The sequence below is a fragment of the Cornus florida genome, unplaced genomic scaffold (genome assembly GCF_030987335.1).
Source record: "Cornus florida cultivar Cherokee Brave unplaced genomic scaffold, ASM3098733v1 CherokeeBrave_3.0.0_Hap2_Chr02, whole genome shotgun sequence".
NCBI classification, from domain to species: Eukaryota; Viridiplantae; Streptophyta; class Magnoliopsida; order Cornales; family Cornaceae; genus Cornus; species Cornus florida.
Genome location: NW_026775572.1, coordinates 23011144 through 23026920, shown reverse-complemented (window position 1 = coordinate 23026920; position 15777 = coordinate 23011144). Strand labels below are relative to the sequence as shown.

The following is a 15777-nucleotide window of genomic DNA, read 5'->3' as shown; positions in this document are numbered from 1 at the left end:
CAGCGGCGAGGGACGAAGGAGAGGGTGTTAGATCGATCTGTGGTATCGATCTAACAACCCTAGATTTGATTTTTAAAAACAAATTGTTTTTTAAGCTTTTGAAATTTTTTTTTTTTTTTTTTTTTTTTTGAAAAAACAAAAATAAAAACAAAAATAAAACAAAATAAAATATATATAATTAATTATTTCAAATTTAAAATTCAAAACAAAAAAATCAAACTTAAAACACTAAATCAAAGAACAAAGATCAATCTCTCCAAGATCGATCGAAGAATGACTCCGATCGACCGAACATGCAAAAATTTGCAGACATGTTCGATCGATGGGACAGAGAGCCTTTTGATGCAGGTTGGATATAGGTTCAAAAATTTTCTAAGTGTTGAGACTGCAGATCGATCCAAGATGAAGTTGAATTGATCGAAGAGCTAAAGATCGATCTAGGAACAAGTTCGAACGATGGGACAGAGAACTGAAATATGCAGGTTTTCTTCGAACGATTGGACAGAGAGGTGATTGGATGCAGGTATGGAGTTCGATCGATCGAACCTCCTTGGAGATCGATTGAACTTATACAAAATGCTTATTTTCAACATGAAAGTGCATACAATCCTAATCACAGTTCCTAGCAATGTTTATGATCCTAAAACAAATATTAAGATTTCGCAAGAAATGAAATTTAAAATAGAAATGAGGGAGGAATAGGGTTGTGACACCCTACGAAATGTACTAATCTTTAACATCTCTAGCAAGACGTTAGGCTCTTTTAGCCCGGGTCAAACATCTTGTAGTGTATCCTCTCCTTAATGGGGTGATAAGTGCTTTGAACTCTACCAAACAAATGATTCCCTAGGTAACTTGTTGGATTACGCTCAAAAGAATTTTTTGGTCCTTGGTCACAATGATCTTTGGGCTTCCATGCCCTTTCAAAACAAAATTTTGGAACAACTTTCTTGGAATTCGGGATTGAAAATGGACTTTTTGAAATTTTGGTTTCACACAAAGACTCTATTCCTTCACATTCAAGATTATGATATTTCTCTACAACATTCACTTCTTCATGCTTATCAAATGAATTGGAGTTCGGATTGAAGATATTCAACTTCACCTTCATGTGGTCAAATGAGATCTTCATTATCCCAGTCCTACAATTAATGTTGGCATTCGCGATTACCAAAAAAGGACAGCCAAGGATAACGGGAATTTGGCTCTTAGGATTCGAGACCGATTTCGTGTCAACGACAACGAAATCAACGAGGAAGAAGAATTTATCAATCTTAATCAATACGTCCTCAATGATACCCCTAGGCTTTTTGATGGATCGGTCAGCAAGTTGCAAAACCACCGACGTCAGTTTCAAGTCTCCTAAGCCTAATTTGACATATAACGAGTATGGAAGAAGATTAACACTTGCTCCTAAGTCAAGAAGAGCCCGATTAATGATATGATCTCCAATGATGCATGAAGTGGTAGGTGAACCGAGGTCTTTAAACTTCAAAAAAGTGTTATGCTGCAAAATTGAGCTTACTTGCTCGGTTAAGACCACTTTCCTAGGTGCTTGGCTTTTGTTCTTCTTCTTTTGGGTGCATAAGTCTTTCAAAAACTTGGCATAAGTCGGAATTTGCTTGATTGCATCCAAAAGTGGAAGATTCACTTTCACTTGCCTAAACACATCCATAATTTCATTTGTTTTAGCCTTTTGCTTGTCAATTGAAATTGATCCTTTTAAGGCATCCGAGAATAGAGCTCTTGGCTCAAAAACCTTTTCAAAAATTTTCTTTGAAGTCTCTTCAGCACAAGAAGTTTTGAAATCATTTTGCAAATTTATCTTTTCAAAATCACCTTTCAAATCATTTTTCAAGATATTCTCATTTGAAAAATCATGCATATACAATGAAGGAGAAATAAGATGAGAAACGGGACGGGTGTCAACTTATGGTTGCACCGGTTTACTCTCTTCATTGGATATACCCACTTGGTTATCCACAATCTTCCTACTTCTTAAGGTAGTCACCGCATGGACATGCTCTATTGTGTGACCTTCCGATGAAGAATGAGTCTCCACAACACATTGTTACTTTTGTGGGGCATTCAAAGGCATTTTCCCTTTCTCTCTAGCATTTAAAGTACTAGCTATTTGCCCTACTTGGGTTTCTAGCTTAGCAATGGATTGAGAATAAGAATAAAGCAATTGAGTATTCACCTCTAGAGTGCCTAAAGCGGTCAAAACTTTCTCTTCGAAAGCGGGACTCCAAACATTTCCTTGAGAATATAATGGTTGATTAGGAAAATGAGAATTAGAAAATTGATTTCCTTGTGATTGAAATGGTATATATCCTTGGGAACCTTGGCTTTGCATTGGAGGTGGAACATACTTCCATTGGAAACCACCTTCGGAAGGGTTTGAACCTTCCCCTTGGTTTCTCCAAGAGAAATTCAGGTGATTCCTCAAACTAAGATTATAATGATTGCCATAAGGATTATTCCCTTAATTAACAAAAGTTGCATTGATTTGTTCATGATGCTCATTTTGCATATGTCCATGGGGACAATTGGAAGTAGAATGTAAAACACTTGAACAAGTCATACATGTCTCATTGGATGCATGATGGGAATGGTTAGGGACAGGAGATACTTGATTTGTCAAGTTTTGGTTGATCAAGAATTGATCGAACCTTTGAGATAAGAATTTCATCTCGGCAGCTATTTCATTAGAATGGTCGACTTGATGTAATCCAACACTCTTCCTTCCACTTCAATTCCTACCATTCTTGGAAGATAAAGTTCGATGCAAAGAATTTTCACTCATGCTCTCATAAAGACGCCACACGTCATCCTCATGACTATCAATGTAAGAGCCACCCATGGAAGCATCAACCATGCCCTTATAATTGTCTGGTAAGCTCTCAAAGAAATATTTAACTAATTGCCATTTGGGCATGTCATGATGTGGACACTTCCTAAGCAATTCATTGAATCTTTCCCATACCTCATGGAACGTTTCCCCATCCCTGTGTGAAAACTCTCGAATTGAGGTTCTCATAGCATTGGTCTTAAAAACCGGACAATACTTCTTCAAGAACTCTTGTTGCATTTCTGCCCAAGAAGTTCTTGAAAAAGGCCTAAGATTGTTAAACCAATATTTTGCCTTATCTTTAAGGGTAAATGGAAAAAGTTTAAGCCTTAAAACCTCTTCCGGCATGTCCATGTATCTCACAATGGAACATACTTCAGGAAACTCATCCAAATGCTTGTAAGGTTCTTCATTTAGAAGTCCATGATAGTTAGGAAGCATTTGAATGGTTTGTGGTTTGATCTCATAGTGGTGTGCTCTAAATGGCGGCAATTGAATGCATGTAGGTGCATTGTATTCATTAGGCACGTAGTGATCTCTTAAAGCAATCGGAGGATTAGCAATTGGAGGTACAACATAGGTACCTTAATTGCCTTGAATGATAGGAAGTGATGGAGCATAGATTGGCCTTGGCATTCCCAATGGAACTTGGCCTTGTTGTTGTGGTGGGTGAATGAATGGCCTTAGCATGCCTAATGGTACTTGCACGTTATCATGATGCACATTTGGGTGGAGGATGCCTTGTTGGTTTATGTGACCAAAGTCCTCCACATGGTCCTCATTATGTCCTTCTATTGATAAAATGGATTGACTAGAACTTCCTCTACCCCTAGGTTTTCGAACAACAGATTCAAAATGAAAATTTAGAGGGACAAGAGTAGGTTTCAATGATCTACGACCATGCATGCACAACAAAACACAATAAGCAATAAGCAATAAACAAACACTTCACTTTCGCAACAAATCAACAATCAACAAACTTCCTCCACATAGAATGTTCCCATACTCCCATGCTATCAACAATATGAAAAGAAAAGTAAATTGCCTCCACGTGGGCTCACGATTTATTTAAGAATTGAAATACAAGCCTCCACGCGAGACGACGATTTAACTAGAGATTGAGTTAAGAAGGAACTCACAAAGAGTCCTTTAGCACTTCAATTCAATTTTCAATTTTAGCCTTGCAAAATTTTTAAATTTTAGCTTTTTCCTTGCTTTTGCTTAGCTCCTTGTTTGAAATGCTCCTTTGCTCACCTTCTTTTCAATGCACCTAGTCAAACAAGAACCAACACAATAAGTAACCAAAATGAAAATGAAAACAAAGTAAAAACACGATCAAAAGAGTACTAATTCCTAATTGATTCCACAAATACGACGTTGCCTTCAATCAACTCCCCGGCAACAGTGCCAAAAACTTGGTATTGTGCCGTCCCAAACCCAAAGTTTGTGCACCAAAAGATAATGGTGTAGAGTTATGATAAATGTGGCCAAGTTTTACATTTAGAAATTGCCACTACTACCTTTCACTAAAAATATAGTTAGGGAAATTAGGGATCGTCCCAAGAGATTGGTAAGTCGTATTAGGTTGTGGAATCGATATTAGAGTTAATAAGTCGAGTGATCAAAAGATTGGTTGGTGATTGAATTACACTAAGATGCAATTTAAATTAAAATAGGTAATTAAATATAATGAAGAGAAAATAAGGGAGAGATCTTGGGGTTTAGAGATCACCCATAAGCATAGCTTTTCTACACCCTTAATAAATGATTAATGATGAGAAAAACATGTATTACAACATAGTGTGTGTGTGTGTGTGTGTGATTGTTTTAACAAGCATAGATGACAAATTAAACATATATTATCTAAGCAACATGGTGGATAGCACAATATATCAAATTAAGCCATTAATCCGTTCTTTAAGCTCACAATCCAAATACATCACAAGGTTAGAGATATATATTACTTGCTTTCATAAGTATGGAATATCAAACAACAAACATGGATTGTCCTCCCATTTAACACATAAACTACGACTACACTACAATTAAGCTAATGACATGAAATTAAACTAAGTAAACTAAGGGAGAGGCACAATCCATCAAGAAATGAATATGAACCATCAAATAAACCACAAGAGCATTTCATTAAGTACTACGTCTTGACAATCTCTAAATCTATAGCATTAATACACATAGGCATGCATCAATAACATAAGAAATAGAGACAAACACATGAACATCTATTCTAGCATACATAGACATATGGATAGAATGAAATGATCAATTATAAGTATTAAACCACACAAATTATTGAATAAACAAGATCTATGTATATAAAAGTGTCAAAACATGTATCACAATACAAATTCCCTCAAAAATACATAAATCAAGATATAAAAAGCATGCTTAGGGCTAACTCTAGCCCCGAGAGAATGTCTAGCCACTCATAGATGGTGTCCTCCAACCCTCAAGGGCTAATTCCATGGTAGAGATTGCTCATCTTCTTGGTTGGTGAAAGAACTCCAAGCTTATTTCTCTAGCCTTCTTCTTTCTTTTCTTCCTCACTAAAAATATAGAAATTATGTCTCTATCTACTCTCTAGTATATACTCTCAAAAAGTGGCTCATATTCCTTATATAGGTAGGTTAAATATCACCCCAAATGAGCTAGACTCGTACACTAATATTCCTTCCAATGATTGGATATGAGACAACTTTTAATGAGCTGGAAATTGAATTTTCTAGGGCTTTGGGAAGTTCGATTGATCGAACTTATAGTGAGATTGATCGAACATGGCTGAAATCTATCGAATTTAAGCTGGATCGATCCTCTATGGCAGCGCCTTTTTAGATAAAAACAAATCTGAGATATTTTGAAGATATTTTTGGGAAAGAGACAAATGCAGTAGATAGGGTGGTACAAGTGGATAAGATGGAATCTTTTCAATTGATCAGAATAAAGTTGAATCGATCGAACTTTGTGGAATCTTTAGATAGGGACAAAAGAGCTTGGATCCATCTTGGAATGCTGAGATTGATGAACTTTCGATTGATCGAATATTTTCTGAAATCGATCGAACTTGCTGAATTTCCACCACTTGCTTCCTTTTGCTCCCACTTTGCTCATTTCTTTGATTCATCTCAAGATTGCTTCAATTATGCTCTTATTTAGCTGAGTTAGCTTATTTTGGGGATAAGTACCTGAAAATGGAAATAATACAAAATCAATCTAAAGCGGAAAAATAAGATAGATAAAGATTCCAGAACACCTAAGCTTAAGGGATTTAAATGCGCACTTTTCAGCGCTCATCAAACATGTATCGTGATCTTGGCTACTACTGGCTGCGACTTGATATCTATGTCATAATAGCCTTATGTCTTGGCACAATCTACTACAATGTTGGCTCAAGTTATGCTTCAATACAGGTAAAAACATGAGATGATCACAATGGAATTTGATCATTAATTGTATATTAACATAAGCCTAAATTAATCATTGTCTATGTTCCCATTGTTTCAGGCTTTAGGTGCAATGCTTATGTTTTGTGCTTCATTCTTAACATTCATGGCAATTGGTGGATTCCCTTCATTTGTGGAGGATATGAAGGTGAAAATCATCATAATTCTTCAATCCTAAAAACTTTTAGTTTCTTGGTGATATGCTTCAAACTAGTTGAATGCAATGCCTAAAATCTATTTGATAAAAACCTGCAGGTATTCGAACGAGAGATTAATGGGCATTATGGTTCAGGTGCATTTGCTATCGGCAACACATTTTCTTCTATGCCATACTTGTTGTTTATATCACTAATTCCTTAAGAGAAAAAAGATATTTTACAAAATTAAAGTATGTGAGACAAACTATTGTAGCATTAGTCAAAATTATGTAAAAATGAAAAAAATAAAATTATCAAGCTTTTGAAACTTCAAGAGGACAATAAAGTTAAAATGAAGACAAAATCATTAATGCATGTGCTCAAAACCCCTCCCCCAGCCTACTTAAAAAAAAAAAAAAAAAAAAAAAAAAAAAAAAGAGGAAAGAATGCAATGATTTGCTTTACCAAATATAAGTGAACGGTGATATATAAGTTTTAATAGTTACACTAATTTCCCTTCTGAACAATTATAACAATAGTGAACAGTGATATATAAGTTTAGTGGTTATAATGATTTCCCTTCTAAATAAATAGTAAACAATAAGGATAAACGTTTTTATTGTATTAGGTTAGGGGCGGCCAGACCGAGGCCTAAATCCCACAAGGGGTCTGCTGCGTATCCTGAAGTGGGAAATGGTCTAAGAAAGTCTCTTTTACTATATGAAATACCTTATTTCAAGACCGTGTAGGATTATACAAAAAGCGAGAAAGCTGAAATAGGCTTCTACGATAGCATCGCAAAGAAGAAAAGAAAGGTCACTGTACGCGTCTGTCTTGGAGAAAGATAGAAGAAAGACACAAGTGACAACAACACTAAACTTTATTCAGCAGAGAGGCAATTTATAGCAATGCAAGTTGTAGAGCTACTGAAAAAGATATAACCAGAGGCGTCCACATACGTATATAGGCAACAACTATTTCATTACTAATATCATGTATATGGATGGGCTTAAAGAAATATATTGTCAAGTCTTTAGGGGCTTAGAACCGCCACTCATAATCATATATAAGTTTATTAAAATGAATATCAAACCACTATTAAAAGAGGGAGAAAAGCAAACACAAACTGGAGAAGAGCAATGGGTATGGGAAAATGAAATGATTGCAGAGCCCATTCCAGAAGAGGCATTAAGAAACTTATTATAGTCTATGATGACAAAAGATGTCAGAAACAAAAAAGAGAAGGCAAAATGGCAGAACATACAGGAAATTCTATATTGTGATTCGGAATATATAAAAGTAGTAGGAAGTGGAACACAGCATGATCAGAAATGGAACAAATATGTGAAGCGACTTAGGAGATGGGATTTTCACCCTATATAAATATGCTGAACCTGACCAGTTGACTGAAGAAAGGACCTATGAGAAGGAAGGTTAATGATGACACGTGTCCATGTAATGTACCCAGTTTGCCGAATCACTCTCAGCTTCCACGTTAGCCTCAGCCACAGGCGCAGAGGGGGGAAATTCCCAATGTTTCTACACGCCCAATATATAAGTTCAATACAATAACAAACAAGCTACATGAATGTTTATCATTTTTGCACTTAAAATAAATTTAAATTAAGAAAATAATCATTGTAATGAGTAATTGATCATAATAACTGTAAAATTCCCAAATTCTCAGAACTATTCGTACCAAGAACCATCAAAAATTTGAATCAGATTCCCATTTGGAAATTTTACAAACCCTAAATTCAATCTTATTTTGTCTCCTTAAGCCCAAAAAAAAAAAAAAAAAAAAAAAAAATTGGAGTTAAAGACTACTATTACAAGATCATATCATAGGAAAACTTAACTAATTTAGGAGAGAACAACAAAAAATTGATAGAGATTGACAGGCTGCGCACCAACATACCTTTTCTTCCAAAACAGTATAGATAGATCGAAGCTGAGGTTGTAGATTATGCGCTCAAGAATAAAGGTAGGGAGAGATAGGCAACTGAAAATACATAGGAAGGATTAGAAACTCAAAATCCTCAAAATCCTTAAATCCCTGAACACAACATGAAAACCTTAAAATCCCCTAATTGTAAATCAATTTCCTAATAGAAGAGTGAGAATTCTTACCAGTAATGGATAGATCAAGTGAAAATGTGAATGATTGAAGAGAACGATAGATATGGCCGCTAACCTGTTTGGATGTTGCTGTGGAAGGAGGAGGGTCGTGTTACGAGAGAGTGGAAAAAGATAAGAGAATTATGTGTGAGTGGCGTTACTGGCGTATCAATAGGAAAACCAAGGAGGCCCAGCATCCAATGGGAAAAAGGCGCGTCATTTTCCTTTGTCGAAATATCAAAGCGCGAAACTTTGGCGCTTCCGTGTATTTAACCAAAAGAACAAAAAAAAGTTTAAATATAAAGAATGTTATCACAAAAAAATTTACAATTTTTTTAACAAATATTTAAATATATAAAACTTCTTATAAGCAATTTAAATAAATAAATAAATTATTTTTTGAAATAGTTTGATATGTATTACAGGTGTCAAACAAATAAAACTAATTTTCAGATATTTAAATAATTATAGTCTCTAATTATACACAATTTTGTTTTTAATATATTGATTTTCCATTAATTTAGAAAATTTAGATTCTATATAGGATGGTTAAATTTGATAGAAAATATAAATATTTGAAAAAGTGTCTAAAGAAATTCGTTTTCAAAATTGTTTGGTACTATATCAATTATTGTGTGTATAACACAGGCACTCATCATATGGAATGTTTAATTATGTGTTGAATGATGTGTTGTGATTGAGTATCCTTATATGGACTAAAATTCATGTTTTATAAGCTTACCATGCTAGATTATTGTTGAATAAAAGCATGTGTATATTTTTTTATATTTACTTGTAAAGCATGCTATGTGATTTAAGTTGAATTAATTGTATGAAAATGAGTATTGGTATGGTATAAAAAGGTATGATGCATTTCATGCATAAGAATTGGGTAAGGAAAATGGGAAAGTTATTTTGAAATGGAATGAAAAAGGTTTTGGGAAAAAGTTTTAAAAGGGTTTGCGAAAACTCGTTCGTCTAAGAGTTGCCTAGGGACCGCAGCATTAGTGTGGCCTAGAGGAAACTAAGAAGATTTTCCTAACGTGGTTGAGTTACCTAAACCCAAATGACGCCATGGAGTTGCTACAGGTCAAGGCCAGTTAGCCAATCCTTCTTTCGTGCCGCCATGGAATTGTCATGGGACGGGTTACACTAACGGTTTGAAAATGATGACGGAAAAAGTTTTGAAAATGGGGAGCGACATTGCATTCCATATCATTGCATGGTTCGTTTATGACTTGGATTACTGTTATTGATGTTATGGTTATTTTTTTTTTTTCCCGGAAATAGCATGATCCCGATTCTTTTTCCAAATCCTTGTTTGGATTCACGGGGTCACAAGAAGTGTGTCTTAGGCACCTCCTACTGAGCCATTGTGCTCACCCCTTTATTATTAATTTTTTTTAGGATACGGAAAGGAGGTAGCGAACGACCATCTACCACAAGATTAGACGGGATTGGAGATTTATATTTTACTATTTTTGTTTTAGAACCTTAATATTTTATAAATATAAATCTTGACTATTCTGTAAAACTTTAGTATAATTTGTATAATGTTGTAAATTATGAACTTTTGATTTCAGCTGTACTTCATGGATTGTAAATTGATGTAATTAGAGTATGTTCATTGTAAAGGAGTATGGGACTAGGTAGTGGACTTGCACTTCCATGTTTTTTTAAAGGAATTGGAGGAACGAGACTCTTTTTATATATATATTGTTATTTTGGGAATGTTTTATATTATTTGCATTGTGCGTTAGGACATGATATATTAGTTTATGGTCAAGTGAGGCCATTACATTTTTTTTATACATTTCAATAGGTTGTGATAGGACCATTTTTAGTAAGGGTCATGCTAAATTTTTATTTTTATTTTTTTTATGACTGGTATCATTTTGGATCATTACAAAACTTATATTATTGTACACTTTTACGTTGATCCATTTATTGAGTCAAATGAACATAAGTGGAATTATTATGTTTTATTTAATTTATTAATGTTTCTACATTTGGTTTTGTTTAATTATGTCTAATAAAGTACCATTAAGTCTTATTCTCAATAACACCAATTTAAGTTTATTATTTATCTAGCTATTATAAAACTTATATTATTGTGCCATATTACCTTAATTAATGACTAAAAAGGACATAGGTAGGATTACTATGTTTAATTATTTGACTATATTAACGGATTTGTGGCGACCTTGTGGGCAGGTATGTGTGAGGTGGCACCAGTAGGCTACCACATTAGGCAAGCTACAGGTGCACAATCCCACATCACCTGGATATGGATGGAACACGTGGTATACATAGATTCAACACCCTTTTATGATATAATGTGTTTTAAATGCGTAATAGTTACGAACCCACCAGAACTCCAGAATTAAGCATACTTAACCTGGAGTAGTATCAGGATGGGTGATCTCCTAAGAAGACGTTAACCCCAAAGGGGGTGATTATGGCGACTTTGTGGTCGGGTGTATATACCACATTGGGAGAGCTACAGGTGCATAATCTCACATCGCCTAGGTGTGGATGAGGTAAGTGTTATATGTAAATTCAATACCCTTCTATGACACAACGTGTTTTAAAATAGTGAACTCATCAGAACTCCAGAATTAAGTGTGCTTAACCTAGAGTAGTACCTAAAAGTGGACAGTATTGTGTGTTTTAAAACCGTGATGGCCGTGAACCTATCAAAACTCCAGAGTTAAGTGTGTTTAACCTGGAGTAGTACTCAAAAGCGGACAATATTATATCTGGCTAGGGTGAGGGTTATTTTAGGATTCATATCTTTAAGAATTAAAATCCTGAAATTACTAGTAATTAAAAAAAAATTACAATTAAGTTCTACTTTTGAGATATTTTTTCCATTTAATTCCTAAATTTCTAAATATTTTATTTATATCCTTTCTAAATAGAAGTAAAATTTTGTAGTTGTAAATTTATTAAAGATTTGATATATGATCTATATTTTTTATTCTACCTTTAAGTTTTAATTAAATAAAATTGCAGTATGAAATTAAATATTATTAATTTAATTTAAATTCAATATAAGAATGTTTGGTACCTTTTTTTTTTTTTTTCTAATCTGAATGACAAAGAGTGAAATTTAAAAAGGGTCAACTTTAAGATCGAAAATGTCATTTTGGAGCTTTATTAACAATTAATTTGCTTATTTAGGTGGGGATATAGTATTTCAAGACTCATTATGTAAGGAATTACAAATAAATAAATAATAATAACCAACAAATATATGAATTACGTGGCAAAAGGATTCCCAATTGCCACAAAAACAAATTGGTTGTAAAAATGACATTTTGCCACAATGGCAAAAAATTCGTGGCAAAAAATATTATTTTGCCACGAAGAAAACATCGTTGCAAATTACTAATAGATTTTCCACAAAAATAGTTACATGGCAAAAGAGCTTACCTTAGCCACGATTGATAATTCGTGGCAAAATCAATCTTTTAGCCACGAGAAAAAAACTTCGTGTCAAAATAACATTTTTGTCACGAAAATAACAGCATGACAAATTGTTAAGTGATTCGCCACGAAAATATATACGTGACAAAAAGAACATACAATTGCCACGAATTAAAATTCGGGGCAAAAATAGCATTTTGCCACAATTTTGTATGTCGTCCCTAATTCGTCGTGGCAAAATTGATATTTTGTCATAAAATTTTAGGTCATTGCTAATATTCGTGGCAAAAACCTAATATTTGCCACGAAAAAGTTACTTTGTAGCAATTACCGAAATTTAGCCATAAGAATTTAATTTTGTGGCAAAACACTACTTTTTGCCACAAAATTTTACGCATGACAAAAAATTCGTGGCAAGAAGCCAAATTTATTGTAATGGATTGTTTATAAGTCTATTTCACTTTACTTTCTATTCAAAGTAACAAGAAAAACTGAATATAAAATTCAACAAAATGCCAAAGAATAATTGACTAATCATTCTCGGATCATTAATTTTTTTGCTTTTTTATCATGTATATTTGTGGCCATCATTTGGCAGGTAGATGAAGAGCTCAATAAATTCTTTAAGCTCAATAATAAGTTGAATAATTAAAAAAAAAACACAATGTATGAGTAAGAGAAAACATTGACGAATTTGAATTTAAAATTGATCAACATTAATACTTGCTTCGAGTCTCCTTTTTACACAAAAAAATAAATAAATAAATAAATAATATTTTTAAAAAAATATTTTACATCAAAGCAAAACTTAACGTAAAACATGTGTCATTCGAATATTATCTGGTGTACAGAGTCTTAGGGTTAGTTTGGTGCAATGGAAAATGGAGGAAAGGGAAGGGAAGGTGATGGAGGGGGATTAAAAATTTGTGTTTTGCAAAAATTGTTGGAAGGAAAGGGAAGGGTTTGGACGGTTAACACAAGGTTTGAACAGTGTTTTGCTTATCCTCCCAAAAATGGGAGGAAAAGGAAGGAAAGTGAAGGGGAGGGTTGATTTATTATTTGTGATGCCTAATTTGCCCTCAAGATTACATATACATACAGGTTAGCAGTTGCAGAGAGAGTGAGATACGGCGGGCCGGCGGCTGAAGCTTAAGAACGGCGAGCCTGAACTGGAACAGCGGCGATGGAAACTGAGATATAGGTTTTGATTTTTGATTCTTGCAGACAAATAGATAAACTGAAAGATTTGGGTTTTGAACTTCTGATTCTTGTAGTGCACAGAGAGAGAGAGAGGGAAAGTACAGAGTTGAGAACGAGATTAGAGATGGAGGCGAGATTGGGGAGGCTGAAATGATTTGCCCTATTTTTTTTTTTTTTTTTGGCCCATCATGGCCTGATATAGGAGGAGACAATATATATATATATATGGCGACGAGATTAGGGAGGTTGAAATGATTTGCCCTATATTTTTTTTTTTTGCCCATCATGGCCTGGTATAGGAAGAGACAGTATATATATATATATATATATATATATACATCTTTTAAAATATGAAAAGGTATAATAGTCAATTTATTAAAATAATTCCCTTTTCTTTCTTTTCCTTTCTTTTTCCAAGCATGATTATTACCCTTCCCTTCATTTTCCTTTATTAATCAACCAAACACAACAGGAAATTAAAATTATCATTTCCTTCCCTTTCCTTCATAACTAGTGTTATCCTTTTTTTTCAAACCCACCATACCAAACATAGCCTTAATTATCTTCACATACAGAAAATAAAAAAAAAACTGTTTTCTTGATTTAAACTTTGTGACATTCAAATCACAATGAAGCAATTCATATGTATATATATATGTATGTAATAGTACTAATGAGAGAACATATATATATATATACACACACACACACACCAGCCAAGGCATCAAGAAGTGTTGATTTGCCACAGCCGGAAGGACCCATGATAGCCAAGACCTCCCCGGGCGTGGCGTAGCCGATGAGACCTTGAAGGATGGATCTGCTGCCATTTCTTCCATCTGCAACCGTAACCCACAGGTCCTCCCATGTCAAGAAAACCCCATCATCCTCCATAGTGGTTTCAACTCTAGGGTTTTGCGCTACCTCTAGTGGGTTCCTCCTAATTTCTGAGCTAGTTTTCATAGATCTTGAGATCATGCACTGCAGTTCACAGTTGCTAACATGAGCATTCTGCATGGTGATAAATATTTACTAGACTACTAGTATATATATAGACATACAAGAGAGAGAGATATTTTTGGCAAGGTTATATATAGACTTTTTAAGTGCAAATGAAAATAATGTGAATGAAGGTGAGGCAAGAGAAAAAATGTATGACAACTGACAAGTAAATTTAAATTTTCAAAAATACCCCCTAATAAATGTCCGTCTGTCCAAACCATCTTCTTCTTTCTTCTCCCACCAGCCACCAAACCAAACATCGTGACAAGGGGAAAAATTGATTGAAGTAACTAAAAAATCATATATTACAGATTATCCAACAAACTACCTCAAATATGTGTGTGTGTGTATATATATATATATATATATATATATATATATATAATATTAAGTGAGGAAACCGAAGACAGAATTGAATATCAACAATATAATTTTTTTTTTTTACAATTTTTTTTTTTTTTTACAATCAACAATATAATCAAAAAGATGAATTACAAGGAGACAAAAAAATAACGCAACAATAAATCACAATTATGAACATGAATGATCCAAATAACACAAATGATAATGTGTGTGTAACTATTTTTATTTGGTAATCTCAATTCATCTTTCATAAAGGTATATTCTTGAAAATATAAACTTAGAATTTGATCAACTATTCTAAATGAGAAAATCCAATATATAGTTATTATAGCAAGAAGAGATCATCGGAAACAAAACAAAATACCCACAAAAAGACGGTGACTCCAAAAAAAATTTGGCTCGAAATAGCACCAGATTTAATTAGACTCCCAATGGGTGTTGACAACGTCGGTTTGTCCTTGAAGCTCAGGCTCTTCTGCAACTTCTCAAGCATCAGCGCGTCTTTACCACCTGATGATCGACGATAGTGACGATCAAGGAAAACTCTAACAAAGGCGAAGATGGTAGTTGCAGGTTCCATCAACGCGACTATCGTTTGTCTTAAAATGGCACAAAACGTATTGATTTCAATATTATGAGTCTAGTCTTTCACCCTCGTTATTGTATTATAATTTGATATTTCGCTAATTTGTATTGTGAATGACATGGCATTCTGCTGATGGATCATGGAAAACAGATGGAATACCATATATGATATGTAGATGTGTATATGCCCGTGTCACTGTGTTCTGATTTGGTTTATAAATTTCTCTCCTTTTTGATAGCAAAAAATATGTATATGTGACTTATTTCAAAATTCTGTATAATACGTAATAGTTGTGACTCTTTTGATTGTGTATTGTGTGATATCTTCCATTATATTTGATGTAATAACACAAAGTTTGATCTTCCACGCTCTTTTCACAATTTTAAATACTTAATCAATTGATTTTGTCATTATTTAATGTACTAATAATTAAGGGTGGAAAATTACGACACGACAGGACACGACAACACGACACGAACATGACACAAGTTAAAACGGTTTGAATTTGGCATAAACGGGTTTGGGTCATAAAAAGGGTCGATACGATTAACCCGTTTACTTAATCGTGTCGGGTTATGGTTGAGGGGTTCAACCTATATAACCTATTTATGACCCATTTAACTCAACATGTTATAA

At 34.0% G+C, this 15777-nt stretch overlaps 1 long non-coding RNA gene and 2 pseudogenes across 1 annotated transcript; 1 reads left to right on the top strand and 2 right to left on the bottom strand.

Moving 5' to 3' along the window:
* Nucleotides 1–14189, bottom strand: part of LOC132295848 (ABC transporter G family member 1-like) — a 48463-nt pseudogene extending 34274 nt beyond the window's left edge.
* LOC132297924 (small nucleolar RNA R71) lies at nucleotides 2937–3035 on the top strand (annotated as a pseudogene).
* On the bottom strand, nucleotides 5136–8734 carry LOC132294259 (uncharacterized). The gene is made up of 3 exons (XR_009478021.1): nucleotides 8577–8734; nucleotides 8365–8448; nucleotides 5136–6051 (listed from the first exon to the last, which is right to left on the bottom strand). It is a non-coding gene; the product is annotated as an uncharacterized LOC132294259 (long non-coding RNA).
* Nucleotides 14190–15777: the final 1588 nt, after the last annotated feature.